The following is a 13,422-nucleotide window of genomic DNA, read 5'->3' as shown; positions in this document are numbered from 1 at the left end:
TCAGAAAAGATTTCCGATTTTGCAGAGAGGTGCCGTCAGGCTGTAACTGAGGAAATGAGTGCAGTCCTGGCAGCCAAAAAAAAGAGTGGGGGGCTTCTGCCTATTGTCCATAAATATACCTGAGTATAGCTGATTTTGTTTTTTTATCACTCTCATTCATTATGTGCATTAGTTCAAATGCCCCGATAGTTCACAGTTGATGAATGAAACAGAGAGGTCACACAATACTGCAGCAGTGGCACATATGTTTTGTTTGGAGTTAACAAACAGGAGTTTTATGTGGTCCGCATTTTTTGTTTATTGTTTTAGTTCTTATGTTTAGGACAGTGGTCCATTTGGATGATATGTATGATTTTGGCTTGGTTTTGATTAAACTGCTGCTCAGTAACTTGAGTTTGAGTGTTGATGTCATGTCATTAAACAGGTTGTGCAATGTTGTTAAATGTTCAATCTGAGAGGTCACACAATACTGCAGCAGTTGCACATACTCTGTTTTTGCATGTGTAATAAGGTCAGTGATACAGCCATAACCTTCCATTGCCTGCACTAAGATATCTTTTATAAGCACATGATAGTGTAATGGCAATTAATGACATGTTCAGGAAACATTTCGGATGGTTCACTGTACTTTAGGTCAAAGGTAAGTATTCATGACACTGTCGGGAAACTATTTTCTTCTTTGTGACAGCTTAATGACAAGGAAAAACTGTACCACTGTAGTTGAGGTCAAGAAAAGTGCTCATGACCAATTTATAATGGTGTCATGACAGCCAATTGTTCAGGCTCATCACTTCATAAACCTAGAAGATAAGTCCGGCCAAACAGTTATGTCAAGTTGTCATGACAATATCATGCCAAGGAAAGTTCATGACACAATTTATAATGGTGTCATGACAGCCAATTGTTCAGGCTCATCACTTCATAAACCTAGAAGATATACTTAGGCCAAGCACAGTTATATGTCAAGTTGTCATAACAATCATAAACACCTTGCATTTCTTGGCTAATATCAAGCTGTCATGACAATGTTGTAAACGGGTTACATTTTCTTGCCTAATGTCAAGTTGTCATGACAAAGACACCATCAAATAATGTCATCTTGGCTAATGTCAAGTTGTCATAATGATGACACCCAAACAATGTCAACTTGACATTTCAAAAACTGAATGACACATGACAACAGTCATAAACATCAATAATGTGTCATTAATGTGCATGACATGTGTCATGTCATTCTTATGACGGTTACATGTCACCCTTATGTAGACCCCTTCAAATAAAGTGTTACCGAAAAGTAAAGTGTTGTCGGTTCTAACTATAATGCAATAAACCTATTTCAACTGTGTCATTCAACCAAATGGAAAGGAAAATTCAAAAGCATATCTCTTCTTTGTCTAGTGGCTAGCCTATTTGTTCAAGACACCATTGAGCTTAACTTAACATCAGATTTTGACCATTGTGGTGTAGCCTAATTTCAACCAAAACACTGCATCCAAACTTTTGTTTATTAAAATAAAAAAATGTAAACTTTTTTCACTTTTTTCACTTTCACAACCTTACTAAAATGATGACCGCTGCTAACAAAGATTTTTTTGTCATTATTCTTTTTTTTTTTTCTTTTTTTTTTTTGATTTTTTCCATCATCAACTTCCTGAACTTGGAATTGTTTTTATGGTATGTTGGTCTCAAGGGCCCACATCAACCTAGCCCATAACCACTCATTTGTGATTTCCACCCTCCCCCCTTTAAAAAATAAAAATGCAACAATATACCGTTTTAATCGCCCCTAGCCCAAGTTTCATGGAATTTCATCCATGGGGAGCCATAATTAATTTATGTGTACATGTAGTGACTGTACACCCATCAGCCTGTACAACCCCAAATCAGAAAAAGTTGGGATGTTGTGTAAAATGCAAATAAAAACAGAATGTGATAATATACAAGTCTTGTAAACCCATATTTAGCAGCAAAAAGGGCAGAAACAACAAATAAAATTTTATTTCATGGAAAATATATGATCATGTTGAATTGCATGCCTCAAGCATGTTTCAAAAAGAGTTGGGACAGGGAATGTTTATCACTGTGCTGCTTCACCTCTTTATTCAACAAAATTCTGTAAATGTTTAGGAACAGAGAAGACCAGTTAAGTTTTGAGAATTACATTTTGTCCCATTATGTCCCACAGTATGAGGTATTGTTAATAATGTTTTTCATTCCATGATACACCTAATTTGACACTGGACTGCAGACAGGCCATTTTAGCACACAGATTCTTCCTCTATAAAGTACGGTTTAAATATGTGCAGAATTCATTTTGGCACTATTTTCCTGAAATATTCAAGGAAAAAAAAACATTGCCTGGATGGCAATATATGTTGCTCTAAAACCTGTATACATCATTCAGAATTGATTGTGCCTTGCCAGATATGCAAGATGCCCATGTTGTAGGGACTAATGCACCTCCAAACCATCAAAGATGTTGGGTTTCGAACTGAGCACTGTTGGATATGTTGGATACCTGGATAGACCCTCTCCTCTTTAGCCCAGATGAGTCCATGATTTCCAAAAAGAAAAAACATCACACTAAATGAATTTCCACATTTCCACACATTTCTTTTTAGGATCACCTGCGCTGTCATGGCCATCAAACAAATCTAACATATGCTCAAAACTTTGTCAATGTTAACAATTGATGCCCAAAACATGGATTTAGCCAGACCCAGACCAGTACTGAGACTACAATTTGCAATATATGCTGGGGGGAACTTCAGCACTGAACAGAGCAGGATGATGTTACAGTATACTTTGGTGATTTTGCAGTATTGTCTGCATATACAGTATATAATCACTTTATATTTGCTATCTTCAGAACACTCTTGGGATATTGCGTGGTCTTGTTTGGAAAACAAGTACTAATCTAAAACTACAGGACATGTGCTGGGCAAATGCATGCTAAGCAGAGCTTTTTTCCAAATAGCCACCAGAGTGCATGGTGCTTAGTTTCAGACCAATGCTTGATCTCATTTATAAATACTCTCAAATAATTTCCTTTCGGCTTAAGTGCCCCCCCCCCCCCCCCCCTCCCTCAACAAAGTATCCTCTGACTGTCCCCATTGACTTTTGGACTAATTAAACACTCACAAAATATCCTTCTAAGGGAAAATGCTGCAGTGTGCCAGATTACTAGTCCAGCCTTGCCTGTATGTTGTGCACAGTATTGTCATTTGTGTCCACATCTGTGAGTTGCAATGAAAAGATAATGATCAAAATGTTCCCACTGTATTGCAATTATCCTTCATTGATTTTACACACCTGCTTTTTAAGTCTGTCCATACAACACACTTGTTTTCAAAATCCAGGCATGACTTGAAATTTCTTGTCACAGTCCATCATGTCTCAGGACTGTGAATGACCATTATGAACTATATGGAGGGGGCAAGGGGACAGCAGAGATGTTTCATAATCACAAGAGTAACATCATCCAGGTCCAGATCCAGGTTTAAATATACTGCTCAAAAAATTAAGGGAACACTTACAGTTTAATTGTTAAAACACATTTTTTGAAACCTTCCACCCTTTTCTCCATTCTCAAACTACATTCACAGAATGTCTGACAGTTCTTGCAAAATAAAACACTCACCTCAAAAGTTTTACCTGTTCTCAGAGCCAAACAGTGTCAGAGTACCGATCCAGTGGATGATTGAAGTGTTCCCTTAATTTATTTGAGCAGTATATCATTTGAGCTTTGTTGTGCCACTTAATTTTAAGCATGGTTTAACAAATCCACAATTAAAACCATAACCTTTTAAATTATGTTTTTCTGCAGGGGCCCTATGTTGGGCTACATGGATTATTGTACTTCAAACAATATGCAATATCCTCATAGCTACATTTCATGTTTAGGTTTATGAATTCGAGACTATTTTAGTTAACATGCTTGTTTTATCATAGGGGATTGATGGAATAAAATTCCGTACTTTTTTGAATGTCAATGCACTTAGGGAATATAGACATGCTTTTAAAAATAACGGTATAGACTTTGCTACTACCTCAGCAGCAAGAAGGCAATAACATGAGCAACACCTACAGTAAATGTGTGTGTTTGTGTGTGTGTGTGTGAGTGTGTGTGTGTGTGTGTGTTGCTGTGTGTTGCTGTGTTGGTACAGCTGGCGCAGATTCTTAAACCCTTTGATCATTCTGTAAGGCCAGCAATTTGCATACCTAAACCAGTGGAAAGGTTTCATGTTGACAAAAGCTTTTGTAATCAACAGCACCCCTGTTTATTCATACAGTGAACTAGAAAGTATCTGGTCTCAGCTGCCATTTGATCTCATTTCTTGTCACCCTGCTGAGGGCCTAACTCAGTCCCAGGCCTCCATCAAAGTTCAAAATCCCTGGGCACAGCCCTTCTTTTTCCAGGTGCTGATGATGTGCAGTAGAACTATTGAAACCTCAAAAACGAGTATACATCGCCTACTGGAGGATATATTTTTTTGAACGCAAAAATATATCCTCCAGTGTGCAATGTACCGTATACTCGTTTTTGAGGTTTCAGTCCCAGGCCTCTCCTGGACCACAGGAAAATACCTGAACTGTAACTATATTTGTCAAAGGAGAAATTATAATCTGCTCGTGTTTGATATCATTTTTAAAGTCACCATGTGAGAAATACTGTATTGTCAGTTGTAACAGTAAAGTTAATGCATATGATGTTTCTGTAACCTGGGATATTTGATATTTGATGAGATACGCCCACACCCCCTGCTCTCAGATTACAGAGATACCCTGGTGATTCGGGGGTTTCCAGATGAATGCCATCTATATGTTAATATGTTAAGTTGTTTTTAGATATAAGGGGAGAACACAGATGCTTCTCACTTTTGCCTTTATTTTTTTTTCTCTTCTATTCTGCCTCTTGTCTTAGACTGGCTAGGCTCTGCCCTGCCTGCCCACTCTTCTGGAGGAGGCCTTGCTCTCTTTGTCTTTTTCTTTCTCCCTCTCTCTGTCTTTCTCTCTCTCTCTCTCCTTTATTTGGAATTTATTTCTTTATTTGATGAATTTGATGAGTTTTATCTGGTGTATTTCACATTCTAACTTGTTAAGTTTCAGTTTAAGTTTGTTATTTGGTTAACTTTGTTCTTTTGTTACTTTGTTACAGTATATTGACCTATCTGAGTTTTACTTTACACTCATTGTTAAGTGATTTTGGTCACATCTACCTTCATGGTAGCCTGGCTAACGCCAAACCTCATCTCATTGAGATGGGCTCTGGGAACTACATGTACATTTTCTCGTATTTGAAACGTGGTTTACGAATGCGCAGAGCCGTTTATTGGGCGCTACGAATGTCTATCAAATGCATCTGTGCCCTCCATTCTGTGATTGATTCCTTCGTTGAGGTGAAAACGAAGTCCATGGAATCCAGGCTGCCTAGCAGCGTGAATAAAATCACACGCGTAAGGCCTTTATGGTTTGTAATAAATTGTTAATTCACCCACCATTTATATATTTCTTCTCGTATGCCATGCCACTACTCTGCTATAGTTGATAAACTACTTGGTAAATGTCAAGTGTCAAGTTCTTAATTTTATGGAGTCAGATTAATCATAGTTTTTCGTAATATTACCACTGCTTCACCAGTCTGTCCTAAATGTTCAATAAACGTTTAAACTTTTGATGGCCAATGCAATTCTCATCCTGAGAGTGCATTGTGCCTTCCTTTACAATTCAAACATTTGTGCTATGTGAACTCTCATTTTGTGGTTGTGATTCAACACAGAACTTCATAAGTACAATGGATGCATCCTATCTGTTCATTTAAAATTGCATGTAATACTTGTGTGCGGTAGCAGAACAATGACACAGTGAAAACATATATAACAAGGGCCACATTGGAAAATGCTGCCTTTAATGGGCAAATTGGCATTGAAATTAAGGACCAGTGGCGTCGTTAGACCTGGGCATTTGAGGCTATAGCCCCGGATGTCTTGGGAATAGCCCCGGATCTCTATGCCTTAAAAGATAATAATGAAAATCGCCCTAGAGGTTCCAATCAAACGCCACGGCCAGCAGCCACAACTGCAACATTGTTACTAACGATGCGTTCCTTACGGAGTCGGAATAATTTGTTGCAAATGCAACATCAGTGTTCTATTCTTCTACTGATATTACCAGAGCCCGTCTACAGTTTAATAACCTACTATTGCAGCGTATAGTTAGTTGATACCCGACAAACACGGGACGTCCCCCGGACCTTATGCGGACATTCACGACGTCCCCGATTGGTCCCGAACGTCATGTTCTCTAGCGGACGTTCCGGTGACCTTATTGACGTCTGAAGCAAGTTATCCTTTGGTTATTGCGTGACGTCCGGTGCAGGACTTTCTGGGGACGTCACCGTCAGGTCCCTAGGATGACATTTGCATTTAGTCATTTCAAAGACGTCCTAAGGACCCGACAATAACGTTATACCGGGGACATCAAGGGGACGTTTGTTTATTCACACATGGCAGCGGAGTTGAGAGCGATCTGGCATAGAATGTCTAATAAGGACTCTGGCTCTGGCTACAGCCTGCAGTACGGAGACATCACATCCATGCGCGACTTCACGTTACACGTCATAGCAACATTGAACTCCACAGCATTCGGAAGAAATGCACCATTGGTGGCCACCTATGAAAGTAAGTAACATTTTTGGCTGTGTAGGTAGCTGATAAAGTTTTCAATAACTGAATGAAACTGAATGAAAAGTTGTCACAATGTCAGCTGCTAACGTATAACGTAACGTTCTGTAGCCTAATATCCCTCTGGGGATGAATAAAGTATCTATCTATCTAAGGGACTGTTCGTTATTTATAAACGGGGCCACCGGAGGAAAATAGGGGAGGGTCATGTCTTTTTATTCTTTGTTGAGGGGAGGGTCACCTAACTTTTTTTGTCTAGGAGGGGGGGGGGTCACCCATCTTTTGTTTGATTGTTGATTTCTGTCGCCATATAACGTTCTCTTTCGTTCCATAGCTCTGTCAACATTGAACAATGAAAATAAGGGAGATTTCCCGGATTTCTCACGCAAAATACGGAAAATGTCAACATTCGTCCCCATTAACGTTGGAAGGGTTGGAGCAACAAAGTAACCTACTTTATTCACACCTAACAGCCTATATCCATTTGGTCAACTTTATCCAGCCCTAAAAAAGCTAAATTTAACTTTGGTTTACTTGTTGTTTACCGTGTAGCCTAACTTTAAACAGTATGCATGCTTAACATAAAGCATACTTGTGTTTTATTCATCCACACATCCAGCTCCTAACGTTTTGACAAGCATTTCTACCAATTGACCTTGTTCCTGCCCATCTCTAGCTTTGCTGTCTCCATCCTTTCTGTTTTTGTTGTTTGCAAAAAAATATATAGTAGGCCCTATTTATTGGTAACCAGCAACAAGTGCAATTTGTTAATCGCTGTCATTCTCTCTCCTGCCAACAAAAGTGTGTTATTTTCCAAGTAGCAGTGCGTAATTCTGCTTCATAAAGTTGAACAAATACATTGGTCATATAAATAGCCATTTTATGGTCTACAGTGTAGAGTTGGTAAGTTATGGTAGGCCAACTTGGAGTGAATATACAGGAGGAATTCTTTGTCTACTCGTAGCTGAGTAGCCTGGCAGGTGCGCACGTAGACATAGCCTATGGCTGAACACTGCAAGCACCAATGAATCCTGCTCTCACGACAACCACGTCGTTAACCTAAATAGGCCTACAGTAGGTTAACATCACTCTGAGTTCGCATTCAAGCAAGCAAAACAATGATTTGAATACATCTGTTTCACTGGAAGGGCAAGGGGTAACAACAGGACAACACAGAGACAGGCCAGAATGCAGGACTAATGTTATGAGAGTACAGTAATATGGGGTATTATACGGGAAAATATTAAAACGGCAAGACAGCGGGGAAAAGTTAAAATGATAAACCCGGAAAAAGTTGGCATGTTAGGTATTTTTCGGTCCCTGTGATTATTTGTGAAATTGTGCAAACGGCCTTTTCAAGTCATTTGAGAAGGAAGGAGTGTAGCAAGCTCCCAAATTGACGCTCGTCTGAGAAATTGAGTTTTGGATAATGTTCAGCTTCGGCAGCTTTACAATGACTGCGGAAGCCTAGAGACGAGTCCATAGCAACAAGTTCATGTGTTGAATTTGTTATTACCCAGTGTGCTTTTTTGAATGGTCTCAATGTTTTATTGTTTTATTTCATGTGAATACTTACTAGAGGAGTAACTTATTTCAAGTAAGCTAATGCAGTTGCAGGAAGTGTGCATTTAGTTTCCATGCTTATTGTGTTTCCACAACAATATTAGTGAGTAAATCTACTGAAATGGCCACCATCTTGGTGAAGTGTGATGTGTAAGATCAGAAAGCAGAGGTTGATTTTAGAACGGTAGCCTAAGTCGATGTGTTCTCATAGCGCTTAAAAGCGTGGGCGGAAGGTATCAACAATTGGCCAGGTTTATAAATAACGAACAGTCCCTTACGTCTCTAGCAGTAGCTGCATTAGCCTACCGTAGTCTAAGGCAACATATCATACAGTAGGCTATATGAAGTTGTGCGGTCTATGAACAAAGTATGCTAGGTTCACTGCAGATATGTGAATTATGTAGCACATACATTTTGAGTTTAACGTTAATGTATAACGTTACAAACTAGGAAATGGATTTTATCAAATTCATGTTAGCTGATGTGATGCTTGGTGTAACGTTAGCAAAGTCGCTGTTCTTAGCTTCTAGCTTCTAGCTTACAATGCGCATTTCTTCAGATAACTGTGAATACGTGATGCATGTAACATGCTCTAAATAGGCAGTGGTTTATCTAACCTAGTCACGTACTTATTATCTGTTTTATTTTCAGAAACACACACGGCCGAATTGGGGCTGAACCAAGGAATTTTGGAGCTGAATACGATGCAATAAAACTAGATAAATGTTAAAAACAGACCACGTAGCATTTGTTTAGGGTTGCCTAGCAAAAGAAGTGACTACTTAATTTGTAAAGCAAAACGATCTAGCTCTACATTGCAGAAGAATTAAGGATACTGCTTCTTTGTGACTTGTTTAAATGTCATTGTAATTTATTTGACGCATGCTTGCGTTTAAAAGTGTCAAACAGATTACACTGAGTGGAGTGGATGACCGGTCCAAGATGGCGGCTCCACGTCTCGTCAGCGCTAGTAGGGAGTAACGGTCGATGCAGCGTCTATAGTATATTATGTCTATGCTCCCCTCAACAAAGAATAAAAAGACATGACCCTCCCCTATTTTCCTCCAGTGGCCCCTTCAATAAATAACGAACAGTCCCTAGGCTATTTTTAGTCTGTCCCTGTTTAATCACAGGTCCAAGAAAACGCCTTAGAGTGGATATAACGTCAATGCATTCTAGTTATATTTTATGTACTTTATTTCATGTTGAGTTTTGCTTCCCAGCATGCATTGCGATTCATTTACGTATTTTTGGCTATTATTAGTTTTTTGTTTTTTTTAATCAATATGGTTTGAACAATTTAGCTTAGGCTAGCCTAGGCCTATTCTGATGAGGTTTTGAACAACATACTACGGGATATGCCCATTAAAACGTTGTAGTAGTTTATAAAGAAAAAGACACCGTAGATGTGAAAGCAGCACATCCTAGCCCGGTATAAAGGTCCATATCTACTCAGCGTAAGTAATGCATGAGAAGGACGTGATTTCATACATGACTGGACTTGATTGAATAATTGCCATACAAGTCATAATTGCGTGTTCATGTTCCGTCAACCTCTCTCCTAGCAGCGGTGAAACCTATAGACTGAAATACCGCTACATCACAATTCATGTTTTTTTTTTTTTACGATCGCGGAAATATAAACGTCGCGCGCATAACGTCACGTGCATAACGTCGCGGTGACCATTACAGGACGTCCCCTCAAAGTCTTGGGGACGTCTTTTAGACCTCCCGAACAGAGGTCCGCGGGACGTCAAGGGAACCCTACACAATGTCAAGGAGGTGACGTTCGCCAGGACTTTAGGGGACGTCGCCAGGACTTTATTTTGTTTACTCATGCTAGCATCTTCCATATAAATGTATTTGAGCACAATTTAAAGAGATGGGAATTTTAGAGAGGAGGGAATTTTTATGTGATTTTGCAATGCCGCCGAAAGGCAGTGGGGAGAGGGGTATGGCAAGCGATTTTAACATTTACCCGCTAGACTGGATATGTATTGCAGATATCTAATTCAGTTTTGCCTAGTCAAAACGAACATTTTAGATATCCGCAATTGAATTCTTCCTATCCATAATTGTCATTTCAGATATCCACAAAGACATTCTTCCTAGGACAAATGACGCCACATTTGCCATTAATTTCTATGGGGTTTATCATTACGGATATCTACAATTCAGTTGCAGATATCCACTATGTGAATTACGGATATCTGCAATTGAATTGTAGATATCTGTAATTCCAGTTAGAGATATCTACAATTTGATTCTGACTAGTCAAACTCCAGTTGAAGATATCTTTAATCCACCTCAATTCAAGATATCTACATGTTCCTTTTCAGATATCTTGAATTAAGTTTTGACTAGGCGAAATTACATTGTAGATATCTGTAAATGGAATTATGACTAGTCAAAATGACGTTGTAGATATCTCAAACTGGAGTTAGGGATAGTCATAATTTGATTGTAGATATCTATTATCAAGTTGTAGATATCTTGAATGAGTTTTGATTAGAGATATCTGAAATTGGAGATATCTATAACTTTCATTCTGCCTAGTCAAAATGTAATTATAGATATCTTGAATTAGAGTTTTGACTAGGCGAAATGACGTTAGAGATATCTGTATTGCTATGCAAATTAGGCCCGCATCCCACTTTAGGCGGGAGCAGAGCGTGTTGTTGTTCAAATCATCAAATCACATAGCACCTGTTAACTGTTAACTTTGTAATTAGCACTAATTAGCATCATGTCAGAGCAACCAGAGGGCGAAGGAGTTTTTAATCGTCTCTTTTAATGCTGCAGCCTATGCAAGACAGGAGCTGGCAGCCAGAATTGATGATTCAATGTTGCTTTGATTTTTTCGATTAGCCTACAGCCAACACCATTATGAATGGGGTTTCCTGTAGATGGTGCTGGTGCATTTAGTAGGCTAGCCTAGGCCTACTAATTTATGTAGGCTACGAAACAGAGATCAGTTGATAACGTGAGAGTCTAATAAACCACACGTGTCCCTGAGTTTTAGTTATTTTAGATGTCAACAAGACATTACAGCCATGACTGCTTTTTCCATTCATAGAAATAAGGAAATAAGCCCACTTCTTCGATTATGTTGGGGAGGGGAAATTAGCCTATGGACAGAGAATGTCTAATAAGTAGACGGGCTCTGCTACGGATCTAAAGAGCAACGCCTTGCACAATAATTTGCACTAGTCATAATGACGTTTGAGATATCTTCACCTTTCATTCTGCCTAGTCAAAACTGAATTAAAGATATCTGCAATTGTCATTTAAGATGTGTGACGAGTTGAATGTTGTTTTCATTGACGTGGTGACAGATATCTGTAATTCAGTTTTGCCTAGTCAAAACTAAATTACAGATATCTCTATCTGACGTTTCGATTAGTCACAATTACGTTACAGATATCTTGAATGACAATTCCAACTATCCAATATGTAATTGTGACTAGTCAGAAAGATGTTGTTGATATCTACAATGTTAATTCCAGATAGTCAAACTTAGCTTGCCATAGAGGGGACATTTATCTCGGCCTATGTGACCACACTGTAATGTAACTACATCCACTCTGTTTATCTGACGGGTCTCTGACCTCTCTCTCGCTCTCTCTCTCTCTCTGCAGCACACGCATTTTCAAATTTACACACAGGCACTGGGCCACGGCCAATCAGAGGGGAGGTCCCGCCCTTCACTATCTGTGATTTGTTTAAACCACGATATTGGCCAAATATGTGTCTGTTATTGAACCAAAGGTAGAGTTTCAATGCGGACACTTTTTCTTCTCTCGAATAGCTGGTCGCACCAGTGCGACCTCCGATTTTTTTAGTCGCACTTTTGAAAAATTAGGTTGCATATGCGACCAAATTGGTCGCACTCTGGAGCCCTGCTTTATTTGTTATTCAAATATGATAATGAGGACCTCAACAATTGGAAAAAAAAGCATCTTTGCACTCCTAGTGAAAAAATTGGATCTTTTGCACTCCTACTGATGCCCCTGTATCCGCACCAGGCGGATATATATATCCTACTATATCTTTAACAGCTCAATTTACAAAATTTCCCGGGGGAGAAATCCCCGGACCCCCGCAAAAAAAAGAAAAGGAAATTGCTGGGCCAAAGCCCCGGACCTTTTGCTCTAGTGATGCCCCTGGTGTGAAGCACTGGGCATAACTTAATTCCGCGGCTATGTGGGCCACTAGGCTAATTGTTGAGGAGGCCCATAGTTTGAGGAAAGCTGCAGATCATAGACAGGCCTTTTCACACAGAGATCACGCTAAATTTGCGGAAAGAGGAGACGTCTTTTTGCCGCAACGTATGTCTGAAAACGAGGTGAAAATTTGCCGGCCTGCTGATCTGTTCACATGATGCAGCATTTTGGGGAGCCAGGAAGCAGGATCAGCTAGCAAATTAAAATGTGACGTGCAACAGGGGGCGTGTAGAGTTATAGTCGTCGGCCTTACCTAGCATTCATGGGCTTCGGAAAAACCTTTTTCCCAGTGAAAACATCATCATTCCGCGTCATTCACGTCACGTAATGTGTGAGTTAGAGGTCGGAAACTGGGGCTAGATTTTGCTAACAGAGTTGCCCAGTTAGGGGCTCGTCATCACTTTTGTCGCCACGTTGTAGTTCGTTTGTAGTCCATGTGGCCTTCATGTCCAACAGTTTTAATGTGAACTTGGGAATTTGCCGTTTTTGTCACTTTAAAGCTGCATATCTTTCTTTCACAAGCGTCTTACACTATATTTTAAGCAAATACAGTTGTTTGTTTAGGATTAGTGAGTGTATGTTTTAACCTTTGTTGTGGCATCCGTGTTTGTCAAACATTCCGACGGCAAAGCACATGAACACTTGCTGTGGGAAAAACAAAGTAGCCACGGGAAAGGTCCGAAGTGCCCTGAATGCACCATTATTATGTGTGGGCCTTCAAATGCAGCAGGTGTGTGATTTCCAAAACCATGGCGGGAGAACCGACTGCACTTTGGTTAGCTTGCATTTTGCTTTGCTGTTGCTTAGAATGTTAGCTTATTGCGATAGATGACTTCAGACAATAAAAAGTAATTTGGGAGGGAAATTGAAGAGAAGAGTTGCCCCCTGCGTTGGCCATGATTCCCCTTTGAAAATCAGAGGTTCACAGGCTACTGTGGCCTTGGTCAGTGGCG

This window comes from Alosa pseudoharengus, unplaced genomic scaffold (genome assembly GCF_046254945.1).
Source record: "Alosa pseudoharengus isolate Yale_2024_CS ecotype anadromous, Long Island Sound unplaced genomic scaffold, YU_APseudo_1.1 YU_APseudo_1.1_scf_14, whole genome shotgun sequence".
NCBI classification, from domain to species: domain Eukaryota; kingdom Metazoa; phylum Chordata; class Actinopteri; order Clupeiformes; family Clupeidae; genus Alosa; species Alosa pseudoharengus.
Note: the sequence above shows the minus strand (reverse complement) of the source record.